This window comes from Panicum hallii, chromosome 7 (assembly GCF_002211085.1).
Source record: "Panicum hallii strain FIL2 chromosome 7, PHallii_v3.1, whole genome shotgun sequence".
Lineage (NCBI taxonomy): Eukaryota > Viridiplantae > Streptophyta > Magnoliopsida > Poales > Poaceae > Panicum > Panicum hallii.
The window spans coordinates 22,990,668-23,006,155 of record NC_038048.1 but is presented as its reverse complement, the minus strand read 5'-3'; positions in this window follow the sequence as shown (position 1 = coordinate 23,006,155).

The following is a 15,488-nucleotide window of genomic DNA, read 5'->3' as shown; positions in this document are numbered from 1 at the left end:
CCCTTTTCTTTTTCCTTTTCTTTCCCTCCCTTTTCTTTTTCCTTCCTTTTCCCTCCTCCTCCCTTCTGCTCCCTTCTCCTCTCTCCTTCCTCTGCTCCCGAATGACACACGGCCGCGCCGCTTGCCGTTCTCTACCGTGCCGCACCACCCGCCGCGCCGCTCGTCGACAGGATGGCCGCGCGCCGCATCCCACTCGCCGCCTCGGCGCTCGGGCTCCCGCAGGGCCACGTGCGCGCCCTGCCTTTGCCGCCGACCACACTTGTGCGCGTCCACGCGTGACACGAGTGGCACTGCTCGCCGCCCCCCCCCCCCCCCCCCCGTCGACAAGCCGCACAGCGCCACCTACCCTGTGCCGACTATCGACGCACGCCACAACGCCTTCCCCGGCCTATAAGTAGGGCCTTCGCGCAGCTCCCGGCCACCACCACCGTCCTCACCACCGCGCACCCCCTCCCCAAGCTCTCAGCGCCGCCACCGCCCATGGCCCTGTCGCCGCCCAACGGCCGCAGTGGCCCGCCCTCCACGCTCCACCCTAGCTCGAGGTGAGAAAGGGGATGGAATCCCCTTGCCCCCCTCTCTCTTTTGCCCCTACCCCCGGCTGCCACCGTGCCCTAGGCTGCTGGAATCGGCCGGCGCAGAAACCCCCCCCCCTCCTCTGTTTCCTGTCAACGAGAGGAGGAAGAAGGAGGGCAGATTTGCCCAAAGCCCCTGTCCTTTCCCCTATTCTTTAAGGAAACCCCACCTCTCTTTAGCCTTTTCCCAAAGAAACCCCTTCAACAATTCTAATTGCAAATAAACCCTCACCCATATAAACACATTTATAAATAAACCCTTATCTTTTTCCAGGATAACCCAAACGTTCCTCAAAATTCCAATCGAGTCCTTTTCAGTAACAAACAAGTCCCTAGGCCCTTGTTTAGACCCTAACACCCCATTAACTTATCATTTTATGTACCAAACGATCTCCGATCGACCCGAAACTTTACTACGCCCTTTCTACTATTGTTTCGACCATGCCATTAGGACACCACCCTAAAATATCGTCCCTATCTCCATAACTAATTTGTTTCCGACTCGAGCTCAACGATAAAAGCTTTTAGTTCGTTCGATTGATTGGGTGCCTGTTTGTTTGCGTCGTAGGACACGGAGTGAACGAGGAAGGTCCTGACTGTGATCAAGCGAACGAGGACCAGTTTGGCGACCCCGAACCCGAGGGACAATGCTTCGATCAGGATCTCCCGCAAGGATTTGAAGATGGCAAGTTCAATCCCACCCTTTGATGCATGTTTCTACCCTAGTTTTTATGAACACAACCCGTTGGCCTGTTTTACAAAAATGCATGGTTTTGCTTGAGAATACAGGGTAGGAGAGCCACCCTTGTTTTATGATAACCACCTCTAGTTTTGCGATGACTATTCCTTGACTACCTGTTTTATAAATAAAAATATGTGTGTGTGTGTGGGAAGAGATAAAAATGTGGTTTTGAAAAATGAGTTAGACAGGATGGATGGCATTTCTGTGTGAATTGCCGTTGGTGTGCTCGTACCTGTGTGGTTGAGCAAGGAAGGAAGATATCCATCTTGTCACCCCTAAGGACCGAGTTGATGTGTCATCTCACCTAGCTTCCTGTCGTGCAAACCACTTGACCGTTGTATGGGCAAAGGCTTAGCATAAACCCCACTAGTTAGTTTGATAGCCATCAGGAGAGCTGAGAGCAACGGGTGCTCAAGGAGAAGGGATAAGCCCTGTGTGACTTATGCCTCGGTTAAATCTCAGAGATAGGTCGAATGACCCCTTGATGGATCCCGTGGTGGCTAGTCAAGTCTAGCTAAGGTGGGTAATGGCTTTGTTGGGATCTGCACCGACACTAAGGTGATCGTGCTGTGGTACCCCACCTTTGGGTAAAGTTGCACACCTCTGCAGAGTTAAAATCTATTCGAATAGCCGTGCCCACGGTATTGGGCAAGTTATGGTGTGGTCACATAACTAGTGTTTCTCTCTAGGAATGGTCGGACTAGTGTGGGTTGTTTGGAAAGTGTCCGGCAGTGGTGCCGTGTGCTACGGCAGACGGGGAGTTCGGTAGCAGCTTAAAACTTGGATCCTGTGTGGATCAACAACGAGTGCTCCTTGGTACTAAAAAACTTGTTTTGAAAATGTTTTTAAACGAACCCTTGCATACAACTGAGTTTTTCGCAAATGAACCATATCTATATCCTTGGATTGTCCTGTGCATTGATTTCTGTTATACCCCCTCCGTGGGTGTGATTGGACTTGCTGAGTATGTTTGTACTCACCCCATTCTTACTTTTTCTTACAGCAGAAGATCCACACTACCTCCTCGAAGACGTCGAGTAGGGTTTCGTCCTGCACCCAGTCTTGCCTGTGGTTAGGGCCACCGCTAGAGTTCCGCATGGCACAAGACTCTGATGACCCTCTTTTCGTAGCTAGTGTAGTAGTGTGGGTTTTAGTTGTACTCCTCGCGATAGTGGCGCTCCACTGCCTATTACCGTGTAGAGTTGTACGGTGATGTACCATCTGATGTAATAAAAGTGTTATCAGCCTCCTGGGACTGATAAAGCATCACTTTTAAGTCTTCCCCGATGGGGGGGACTCCTCACTCATGTTGCACCATCATAGTAATCATACATTACAACAATGCATCACGTTCATGGTTATATATCGAGCATTGCACTCTAAGTTGGAGCATTTTGTCATTATCCCTTGATTGCATCGGTATAAATAAGCATGTTTTGCAATCAGCATCATCCAAATCATTCAGATAATAAACTCTGAGCAAGGGTGTTTCAAACATCACTTATCAATCTCTTGTACTATCCTCACTTGCTATCCATAAGTTTTGTGATGAATATCGTCGACATTTATCATCCTCATGTTGTGATCTTAGCTCTATAAGAACTTGATCACCTTTCTCTCTCTTCTCTCGTCCTACTCATCTATATATAATATCCATGATCTCGTCATACTCATCTCGTCATACTCCAATGGCTTTCACCACCAGCATCAATGTTTTCTCTAGTGTGATTGCTTCCTGCCACTTTTGATGGGTGATTTGCTTCTCTTCCATTAAAAGTCTTTCGTCCTGAATCTCGGGACAAGATTCTTTTTAGGGGGGAAGGCTGTGACAGTTCAAGTACCTGTAAGCTAGGCACATAATTTGTTAGTGTGAAGTATGTGCTTGTTAGTGTAAAGCTTGTGTATGTTTATGTGAAGCTTTTGAAAATTTAAAGTGCAAGCAAAAAGGGTATTTTTGTAATTACAAAAAAACTTAGGGTTGTTTTTGCAAAATGTAATTGGATAGGAGTTAACTTCAAAATAAGTGAAGGGTGATTTTGCAAACATGTTTTTCTTACTTTATCCCCTGTATAAAAATATATATTTATCCAAAAGTTTCATTTGAAATGTATGTGTTGAAGTGTGTAAAAATTTTGGGTAAAGTTGTGAAAATAAGGGTATTTATGTAATTTTATAAAAGTACAAGTCCTTTTATGCAAGTAGTTGGTTTACAAAAGTAACTCTCAAAGTTACTCAGGACTAAAGTGTAAAAGGTGCAAGTCATCATGACATATCTATCCAATCATTATGACGTGTCTATTTCGTCATCATGACGTGTCATAAATGCTTGCATTTAGGTCCTAAATGTTATGAAATTACACTCTTTAGGGTAAAAGTAATTCAAATCCAACCTTTGTTCAAAATTTAACGTGTAAAGATATAAGTTTTGAGTTTTTGAACTTGGGCCCTAAAGCAATGTTGTAGAGTTTGAAAAACTCTCCAACTTTCGTTTTGGGTATTTCTTCATTAGGATTTTAGATTAATGAGAAATTTATGCTTTACACACAGGTCCCTGCAGTTTTCTAGATTTGTGTATAAGTCCTTGGGGAATCCTATTTCTCTTCCTCCTCTGTTCTCTCTCTCTCTCTATCATCTTTTCTTTTCCCCCACGGGCGGCGCCTCTTCCTGGGAGCTTTTCCCCTGCCTCCCTCCCTCTCCTCCACCAGGCGACGGCGCGGGCGGCTCGGGCGGCGCTGGGCGAGCGCGGCGCGGGCGGCTCGGCGCGGCTCCATGCGGTGCAGGGCGCGGCGCGGGCGCTGGAGCGGGGCGCGCGCGGCTCGGTTCGGCGTGGAGCAGGAGCGGAAGCTGACGCTGGCGGCGTGCGGGGCGTGCAGGCGTGGTGCTGGCGGGCGCTGGCGCGGCAGGCGCGCGAGAGCGGGCGCGGCGCTAGCGGGCGCTGGCGCAGGTGCTGGAGCTGAGCGCGCGCAAGCGTGTGTGCGGGCACCCCGGGTCAACGGCGGCGATGTCCTGGGTCTTTTCCCCCGCGACCTCCTGTGTAGGCGAGCAGCTGCGGCACACGCGCGACGTGGGCCAAGGACGCACGCGGCACAGGCGTACACGGATGGCGCTGAGGTGCGGCAAGGCCAGAACAAGCGCGGGCCCGGCAACAGGAGAAGGAGGAGGAGCTGTGCAGGGCAACGACGTGCAGAGCGATGACATGCTGGGCGACGACGTGCAGTGCATGGCGGTGTCCCCGCTGGGCGAGCTCAGGCCGCGACCGAGTTGGTGTGCAGGAATGTCGCGCGCGGTGCGGGAGGAGCTGCAGTGCGGCGGCTGTAGGCGGATCCGCACGGGAGCAGCGGGACCGTGCGTGGAGGACGTTGGAGGCCGTTGAGGAGAAAGCAGCGGACGAGATCAGGCGGCACTGCGAACTGCTCGTGGAGGATTTGGAGGTGGCCAGGTGCGAGCAGACCATGGCCCTCGCGGAGGCAGAGGGGGCGAGTGTGGCGCGGCAAAGCGAAGGTCCGGCGGAATTGGGCTGGCGCGTCCGCAAGTGTGGAGCGGAAGCGTTCTGTCGGCGGCGGCGGTTGGTCAACCTGGATGCATCGCAGCAGGCGGAAAGGGCGGTAGAGCTACTTCTTGTGCGAGTGGAAGTGGCGCACAGGGGCTGCAGCCAGGCGCGGCGGCCCTGCGGGTAACTGCGCGGGCATGCCGGATGTGTTTCTGCAGTGCATGTGCGTGAGCAGAGGAGGCTCAGCTCATGAGCAGGAGGACCCTAACGTTCGGGGAGGAGTCAGTATAGCGAACCAATCCGGCTCTATCGTCTCGTCCCAGGGGTCCACGACATCCAGCAGCTCCTATCTCTCATCGACCGTCCAAGCGAGACCACAACATCTCGAAGAAACTCCTAAACCCCCATCGAGCCTTTTCGATCCCTGTATGCCGAAACATCATCGTCGTGGCAAAAGCCGACTACCGCCACCACAGGTCAGCATGAGGAATATCCCACCGGCCATCCTCCACCGACTACAATCCCCTGGCAAGCTTCTTCGTCATCCACGGAACCTTGTCACCGTTGAGCACTTCTCATCGCCGATCCTGTTCACCACGAGAATTCACTTCGCACCCGTTCTCCCCCACAACCAAGGCTATCCCAAGGTTTGCCCTGATCCACTGAATCTTCCTAATGCCGGCGACCCCTTTTGCCAGAACATCATCGTCTTCTTTCTGTTCTCTGCTTTCCCCAACCAGGGACTTAATTGCTTTGATCTAGAAAGTTCTAGGGTATTCTCTATAAAATTTCCAGAACCTTATTTATTTCAAAATCAGTGAACTTCTACATTTCATAGAAATTCGTAGGAAATTCATAAAAATACAAAACCAGTTTTGTTTGAATCCTTAGGTCAAAATCTATAGTTTTATGTTGTGCTCTTAAACTGAAAGTCTTTAATTTGTGGTCTAGGTTAAATATTAGGAAATGAATGCTTTATTTGTACCTTATGTGTTAAGCATGTGTTGTAACTGAAAGGTAAATCATAGGATGTATGTCTTAAGTAGAGATGTGTGATATCTAGTTAATCCTTTCACACGAGTGCTCATATCCCTACCATCAATACTTTGTCCTTGTTAGTTCGTGTGTATCTGCTGCTTAGCTAATACATCTCTGCAGCAATGCTTCAGCGTCGGCTATCAGCTCAGCCGCTAAGCATCCGTTTCCTTTGAGTCTATGATGTTTTTGTGTAACAGCTGTCAGCCGATACATTTCTTTTGATATGGTTCTACCATCGGCTGATTAGCTGATACGGTTGTTACCTTTCTAATATCGGCTACTGCCGATACAATTCTTTTGTTCTGTCTTACATCGGTTGCACATAGTCGATGTATTGGAGATGCACACACGATCTTAAGATTCTTGCTATCGGCCGATCCAAGCCGATTCTAGTTGTTCTCCATATCGGTCAAATAGGGCTGATCAATCCTTAGTTTTCCCATCCTTATCCACACACTTCTATCAGCCGATTTCTCGGCTGAGAGATTGACTATATACCTATCAATCACATACCCTCAACCACACTCCAATCGGCAGCACATCTGTAGAACATATCCCCATCGGCACAAGCCTATCAGCCACATCCTCTTCAATCTAGTTCCGCACTTGTGGTTCCATCAGCCTAGACCAAGTTTAGTGTTCTGTTCCACCTACTTTTTGTAACAAGTCCGGCTTAGATAACCCCATCGGCTGTACATCACTCAATTGTTGTGCTGACTTAATCGAGCCGATACAACCACACCTAGTTACCTAGGATAACACTTAAGCACATCTCAGTTAAGACACAGCTGCTTTAGGAATCACCCCTTTGCTAAAGTAATCGATGTTTTCATCGATCAATTAGGAACCCGATGCACCTTTCAATTGGCTACACAGGCCAAAGTACACAACCCTAGATCAGTAAGCTAACACAATAGACACGCCTCTGTTAGGCACGACCAAAGCACATCTATCGGCTAAACCTGATGCATCCTCACTAGTTAAGGCCAAGACCAATACACCAACCAATTAGATAGACCAAAGACATACTGATAATCCAATCGGCAAGATCCTTCTTTTTTCTGTACTTGAAGTACCATACCTTCAACGTTCCTCTCCATATCAGCCGATTTGACCCCAGGTGAACTCAAATCGGCTAACCTCTTCTGCTCATATACAGAAACTACTCATGCCGATTTCTCTTCTAAACAGAAATCAGCAGATTTCCTAATACTATGTAACTAGCTCCTTCCTTTACAAATTCTATCGGCTAAACCCTTGTTGCTCCAATCGGCTCTGTTATAATCTTCAACAAATAGCCGATTTTAATTAGTTGTCCAACTAAAGCTCTACCTAAGTTAGTTTCTGATCTTTTTGATTGTTATATGAGTAGTATGTTAAATGAGTGTTGGATTGCAACTTTATCGTAAGGTAAAATAGTTTGTGTGCACACTTTGAATGTAATGTTGCATTGCATGTAGATACGACTACTTCTGTAGACGGTACCTACAAGATCTCCCAGGAGTCTGCGGAGGATATTCCTGAAGACCGAGTAAATATCACCAATGGATTATCAGAAGCCTTGAACCAAAGTTCGGAAGATAATAATACTAACATCCCTGACTCCAGTCCCACCAGTAAAGGCAAGCCCCGATGCATATCTCAGTATTTCAATTTATTACCATTTCACTTATACATTATATATCTTGCATTACGTCTAGGAGTTGAAGTGAAACCCTAGTTGCATGAGATCTTAGGAATCCAATGTATTGTACCTGAGTCCTTATCGTTTAGATGCTCTGCTAAATAGGACCGGTAGAAGTCGGGTGATTTCCTATCACTCGCGCAATATAGTAGTTGCTTGTTTACAATTCGGCAACCATTATAAGGATGATGGATAGGGTCATGTGCTGTATCATGACCTGAAGATTACCCTGTCTGTTTTGATAAAAGTTTTAAGGTCGAAATGTGTGGTAGTGGTGGCTAAGCGTTTGAAAGTACTAGCCACATGCCGCGAAATATGGTAAGCGGTAAGCCTAGTACCCGAATGGCCCGGCAAATGGACACGTTTCCACCACTCGACTTTTATTTTATGTTTACACACACCAACGTGTGGGAGTACGTTCTGCAAGGTAGACAGGAATACGGGATCATGTAGTCGCGCTACAGACGTATGTCCTGCACATTTGGTGTGCGTACAGTCCTGCAGTCGCTTGTGGTGGCCCTGATCCATAACCCGGAATATGAGGGAAACAGTTGCTTCGGAACGATCTTTGGATGTTCCAAGCGTGTGTGTTAGGTTTACCTTGCAAGGTTGAATTCGATTTAGGAATCATCCGCTTCTCACGAAGATTGAGACTGCTTATACCTTTTACCACATCGAGTAAAAAGTGTAATTGTTGATGGAATAATCTTGATGGATGATAATCTCTATCTTGCTTGTTTAGTATAGGTGCTTACCTAGAATGGCTAATCAAGCTAGAATCTGAAAGCTAAAACTTGAAAGTAGGTTATACTCTTGTTGCTTTTCAGCTGAAAATAAACCCAGAACCTTTACAAAGCCTTCATGAGTCTAGTTACGGGCTAAAGTATACCCAATCCTGGGTAAGCCTTGCTTAGTATTAGTATACTCAGTCTTGCTAGTTATATGATTTTCAGGTAAAGTCTTTCAAGACCCTACTCTTCCCCTGCCTTGGCCCTGTGCTCTTCCAGATGGTTGGTCCATGGAATGGGATCCGTCCCCAGCCAATACTGATGATACCAAGTGATGTCATGCCCGGGCTTAGCATGACATCCGTCTTGACGACTTGCTGTAAATCATCGTGTATGTTTTCCGCTGTCAAAAACCATAACTTTAACAGTTTGTAATAATTTCTATAAGTTTAAAACTTCGTACTACTTTCAGAAACTCTTATAATGTAATTCCCTGTGATGTAAAATATGATGGTGACTGTATCTCTGGACTCACCTTCATGTGAGGTAACCTTATTTGATCCTGTATCGGTGGTTTATCGGGACGCTACCCGACAGGCCAAGGGATTATACCATTTGAAGTACGTTGGAGCCCTCTAGAGTGGACTCGCGTACTTGAGCCGGTATAATTCTGGTTGGCACTGCCACACAATTAACCCTGAAAAATGGTTAATCAAACAATTTATCTAAAACTCCACCAAATAACCCCTGATCTTCCGAATATTCCCTATGATGACTCTTCAACTTCAGAACAGTAAACTTGTATCCGGCCGCTGGTTATTCAACCCCGCGGTAACTTTGGGTAAAACCCGTGCTTCCAATCTTCAATCCGCCGAGTAATTTTCTAGTCCCCAATCAGATCCGTGCTCCACCTTCACCTCCTTTGACAAGTCCCAAGCTAGCCTAATCTCTCCACCCCTTCTCTGCAGCCCCAGAGCGCATGCTTGTAAAGCGGCTCGTGACAAAAAGATCTGAAATGGCACCCAAGAGATCCAACAAGAAGGATGGGAAGGGGAAGGAATCGCAGCCGCCTTCTGGGGAGTGGACTTACAGTAAGTGCTCCAATAATGACCGCCTGAATCTTGTTTCTGAGGGTTTGCTTCAGGGGAAAGATCTCGTCAACTGGCACCCTTCTTTTCACCAATCTCTTCCCATGGAGAATGTAGACGAAATTGTCTAATTCTACCATTTTACTGAACGGGGTTTGGCCCTCCCCACCTATTCCTTCTGTGGCATTCTTTATTTCTACGGGCTTGAGCTCCATCATCTCAACCCGAACTCGATCTGCCACATTGCTATTTTCATCCACTTTTGTGAAGCTTTCCTTGGAATTGAACCCCATTGGGATCTTTTCCACTATCTCTTCTGTGTAAAACCGCAACCTACCTCCAAAAATCCATCCATTGTAGGGGGGCGCTGGCATTCAGCTTAGGCAACATGCCGGTGATAAATATCTTTCCTACAAATTCCCCTCCAACATCCCTGGATGGAAAAACTATTGGTTCTACATCAGAAACCATGCCCCCCAACTCCCTGGAAGATCAGGTAAGCCCCCTGTCCAGCGGCCGGAGTGGAACACCGAGCCCTCAAAGGGGGACATGGACCAAGTCGTTGAGCTGCTAGCTCTCATAGCAGCCCATAATGAAATGGGGGCAACCGGTGCGTCTGTAATGTTGTCATTTTTCAAACGCCAAATCCAACCCATCCAGCAACACCATACGTTACGCTTCGAGTACATGGGTGCTGAAGACCCATCTCAGATGTGCGCAGAGGAATTGACCGATGATGCCGTGCTCATCCGGGTCAAGCGGGTGCTGCTGGATGTGAACACGGTTCCCTACATCCTAGAGCTGTTCTCCGCACAAAATCCTCCAGAGCCAGTAAGATTTCAACTACTTGGAATACTTTCTGTTGTTCTGGAACTTCCGCTAGCTGAGAATCCTCTGCAGGGACACACGACACTGTATCAGAGTTATCCACCACAATCCGACGTCCCCCGACCGTACCACCTTCTCCCAGCACCACAGCTAAAGCGAAAAGGGCTCAATCGTCTGATGATCTGCCCAGCGGTGAGACAACCGAGAGTGAGATCCCCCTGGCAGAGAAGGAAACTGAAGGGAAGGCGAACAAGAACAACTCCCCCGGATCATCCGTGGAGTTGGTAGAAGCCTTGCCATCGGTCCTTCGGGGTCGTCGGGTGATACGCAAGCGCAAAGCGAACGTAGTCGAATCCACCAAGTATGGGACCGCCATCTTGTGGAATTGTCAAGTCTTGTGGTTGTTGGATGCTTATTTTGTCTGTGTGGCAGTCCTTCTTCTTCTCCTCCTGACCCCAAGTGCCAAAAAGGGGATGGGACCGCATTTGCTCGGGATGATGTTCCAGCAGGTGGTTCTGCAGAAACTGCTGGGACGGACCAATCAACTACTTCTGCAGAGGTCGTGACCATTGCCGTGGCGGGTACCTCACCAGGGCATCTCGCGCCCTCAGCTGGTGTGACCCCATCACCAGTTATGAGTACCGTGGTTGTAAAACCACGGGTACTGAGGCTTAAGAAGCCTGCCATGAAGAAATCCTCTCTGTGAGTGCAGCTCCTTGTTCATAATGTATCTTCTGCTCTTTCAACTTGTTTGATGATATATCTGATTCTGCTTTGTTAGGACTTCATCTGCTTTGGGGTTGGATGAGCCAGAGCCTATCTTGGCTACTCCAGCCCCTAAGCCGCCAGTCAGACAACCTAAAGTGGAAAGCGCACAACTGCTGCCACCCGGGAATGAGGACGCGACTCTGCCCGACCCACCACCTCCTGAGCCCCAGCAAATCGAATCTAGTGCTGGTGGTGGTGAGCAAGTCAAGGCCACCGATGCCGCTCCTGCGGAAGGCACAGGTAAGTGTCTGACCCCCTACGGCTAACTGCTTAGACCGTAGGCTTCGTTTATTGAACGCTTTTCGACTTGCAGGTGCCTCGCAGCCATCAACTGAAGAGGCTGCGGGTACTTCTGGCAACTTTGAAACTCTGTTGATGCCTAGGAGAGGACTTGAGAACATTGTCACCAATGATCTGTTGGATGATCCTCTCCTCTCGGTCGACAACATGAGGTATTTCCAGAACATCTCCAAGGAGACGTACAGGTTTACCCTGGTAAGGCATGACTGCTCTTCTGCCATTATGCTTTGTCGAGTTGTTTTATCTTCTCAGTCTTCCCCCTTATACAGGATGTGGCTAGACGCTCTCAAGAAAAATCTGAGAAGCTGAAGGCAGTCGAGAGTGGCCTCTGGAAACTCCAAGCGAAGGATCGACGCATTGAGGAAGAACTCCGAAAGCACATGGATCTTCGCAAAGAGCTCGACAAGCTAAAGCAGGAGCGGACACAAGAAACATGGCCGCTCAAGAATGACATCCATAATCTTGAGAAGTCCAACTCTAAGCTCCAAGAACAGCTCAAGGAGCAGAAAAAAGCGTATTAAGGCAAGTCCTTTCCTCGCTCGAGTACTTTCTCTAGCAGTTGGTCTTGTGTTCTGAAACACTATCTGCACCGCAGAGCTTAAGAAACTCTTAGCTTATAAAGAAGAGTTACTTACTTAAGTGAAGAATATGCTGTATCTTTGTACAGATGACGTTGAGAAGTTGTAGAAGGTGATCGCCGATACTGAGAAGCAGTTCATCGATTGCCTTCAGCAGATCAAGAAGCTGGGCGAAGAGAAGGAACAGCGCTAGAAAGAGCTGGAGGACCTAAGGGTGGCCGCCCGACAGCTGGTTGATGTGGTGGATCCGCTGGAAGACAGCGCAGGAGACGGGCGATCCCTACTAGAGCGACTTCGCGGAGCTCCGCACAAAGTCCTCAGCTTCGTCGCCGAGGCCTCCACAACATATCTTAGCCATGCCTTAGGTCTCGTAAAGTCATTTTGGCCTAAGGCTCGACTAGAGGAACTCGCGTAGGGTGTAGCTGCGGACTGCTCTGAAGAACAGTTCAGCGAGTACCTTCTAGGGGCAGGCCTATAGCTGAAAAATAGGAGAGAGTATAGAACAGGATTGAGTTATTATAAAGACAAGTACTCTTCTCCTTGTAATATATCTGTCAGTGCTGTCTATACTATCGTTGCCTTGTGATTTTTGGATTGCCATCCAGGTTCATAGGCTAAGTAGTAGACACTACCCTGGGTGTAGCAACTCTGGGAGTAGTCGATATAGCTCCTCAAGTGAGCCCGTCAAACAAGTTAGATTGAATCCGATCGAGCGGATCTAACCTATTCGAAGTACGCGATCCTCATCGCAACGACTATCATGCTCGTAGCAAGTAGTCAGTACTACCCCGAGTGCAGCGACTCTGGGAGTAGTCGATATAGCTCCTCAAGTGAGCCCATCAAACAAGTTTGATTGAATCCGATCGAGCGGATCTAGCCTGTTTGGAAAAATGCGATCATCATCATAACGACAGTTATGCTCATGGCAAGAAGTTGATTTATATGAAACTTGAACATGGCTATAGCCTCCGAATTTTAATAGAGAATTTACGTTCCTGATTCTGTGGCACATGGCCTCCAAATTGAATCGGAAGGAAACCGCCTTGGCGCTTGAAGAATAGCTATCACTGCATGTCTTCTTATGGGTAAAACTTTCATAGGTTCTGTACATTCCAGGAATTTGGGACGTCTTGGCCGTCAGGGTATTGTAGTTGATAAGACCTCGATCTTGTAGCCTGCTTAACGATGAACGGTCATTTCCGTCTCGAATTGAGCTTGTGTAATCCTGACTCGTCTTGGATGCAGCGTAGGACCAAATCGCCTATACTGAACGACCGTTCTCTGACATTGCGGTCGTGATATCGTCAGATCCCCTGTAGGTATCGAGCTGACTGAACAAGAGCAGTGCAATGAGCCTCTTCGACAGAGTCTAGCTCTAGCTGCCTTGCTTCGTCTGCATCGCCTTTGTTGTATATTTCAACCCTTGGGGATTTCCACATGATGTCAGCCGGTAAAATTGCTTCAGAGCCGTAGACAAGAAAAAATAGTGTTTGTCCTATGGCTTTGGACGGCTGAGTCCTGAGCCCCTAGATGATATGTGGCAACTCATGTATCCTTTTTTCGCCTTTCTTGCTGTTTTCATCAAAGAGTCTTTTTTTGAGGCCCTCGATTATCATGCCGTTCACCCTCTCGACTTGACCATTGGCTCTTGGGTGTGCAATGGAGATGTATTTAGCTTCGATGCACGCATTTTCACAGAACTCCCAGAACTGGTTAGCTATAAAGTTTGATCCCAGGTCTGTGATGATGGTGTTCGGAAAGCCGAAGCGATGCAGAATGTCAGAGATGAAATCAATGACTCTGTCTGGTGTGAGCTTGGTTATTGTCTTGTACTCGATCCACTTGGTAAACTTGTCGATTGCTACCAATGTGTGGGTAAAACCGTCTAGCACCGTTGTAAATGGCCCAATCATATTAAGGCTCCAGCAGGCAAACGGCCAGGATGGCGGTATGGTGATAAGATTGTGGGCTGGGACGTGAGATTGCTTGCCAAAGAATTGACAGTTTTGGCATCTCCGCACCAGGTCTTCAGGGTCTGACACTGCGGTGGGCCACCAAAAACCAGCTCTGTATGCTTTCCCGATAGCGTTCTTGAAGCTGCATGGTTGCCGCATACTCCCTCATGTAACTCCCACAGTATGTCATAGCCGTCTTCTCCCGTGATGCATTTCACGAGTACACCTGATCATGCGCCACGCCGGTAGAGTTTATTGTCGACTAGGACAAAACCTTTGCTTCTGCGCATGACACGAGCTGCCGCTGTGTGGCAGAACCGCCTGAATTATTTCGGTTCAAGTATGCAGACCATCGTTACACAAGCGATAGAGTCTTAAAGCACTTCAAACGGAATAATCCATTGGTCTGTCGGGTCACTGCCCGATTCAAGCACGGTTACGTAGGATCGATGTAGGTTTACCTCACACGAAGGCGAGTCCAGCCTTACAACAGCTCGCAAAGTTTACACCATAGGATAATTAAACATTATTACATAGGGTTTTTGTTTCAGCCTAGCTAATACAAAATTATTCAAGCATTATTCGAAACTTCAAGTTTTAACTGATGTTGTTTAGAGGGGGCAACGAAAAAGATATAACAACACGACTACTCGTCGTAAAGAAGGCACCATACTTAGCCCAGAGCATGGCGTCACATCGAAGGGTCACTGCCGGCCGGGGACGGGTCCCATTCCACGGACCAGCCAAGAGGAACATTGCTAGGCCAAGTCAGGCTATCTTCTTGAGTCACGAACGACATACCTGAAAACCATATTACTAGCAAGGCTGAGTATACTAATACTCAGCAAGGCTTACCCAACCTTTGGGTATACTTAGTCCATAACTAGACCATGATAGGTTGAACAGCTCTAGTTTTCTTTTGCTGAAAAGCAACAAAGAGTATGTCCTTACTTTCATATTTTAACTTTCAGATTCTATTTTCTTTTAATCATTCTAGGTAAGCACCTATACTAGTCAAGCAAGATAGATATTAAGCACCCATCAAAATTATTCCATTAACTGTTAATGTTATTACTCTATGTGGCAGAAATATCAAGCAGTCTCAATCTCCGTGAGAAATGAACTATTATGAATCGAATTTCATAACCTTGCAAGGGATCCTAACTCACATGCTTGGAAACTTTCCTTTCCGGGCAACCGTTCCCCTCATATTCCGGTTCATGGATCAGGGCCACCACAAGCGACTGCAGGACCGTACGCGCATCCAATGTGCAGGATGTACGTCTACAGTGCGACTGTATGACCGTACTCCTATCTGCTATGCAGAACGTACTCCCACACGTCGGTGTGTGTACAACAAAAACTAAAATTCAAGGGGTGGGGTAAGTCCACTTGCCGGGCCAATCAGGTACTAGGCTTACCGCGTACCATATTTACAGTATGTGGCTAGTACTTTCAAACACTTGACCACCACTACCACACACTGCGACCTTATCAAACTTAAATCAACACAGACAGGTACCATTCCAAATCCTGGTACTGCACATAACCCCGTCCGTGATCCTTATAGTGATTGCAAAATAGTAAACAATCAACTCCTATATCGCGCGAGTGATAGGAAATCACTCGGCTTCTGCCGGTCTTATTAGCAGAGCTTCTACCCAATAAGGACTCAGAAACATTACATAGGTTCTGAGGTCTCATGCAACTAGAGTTT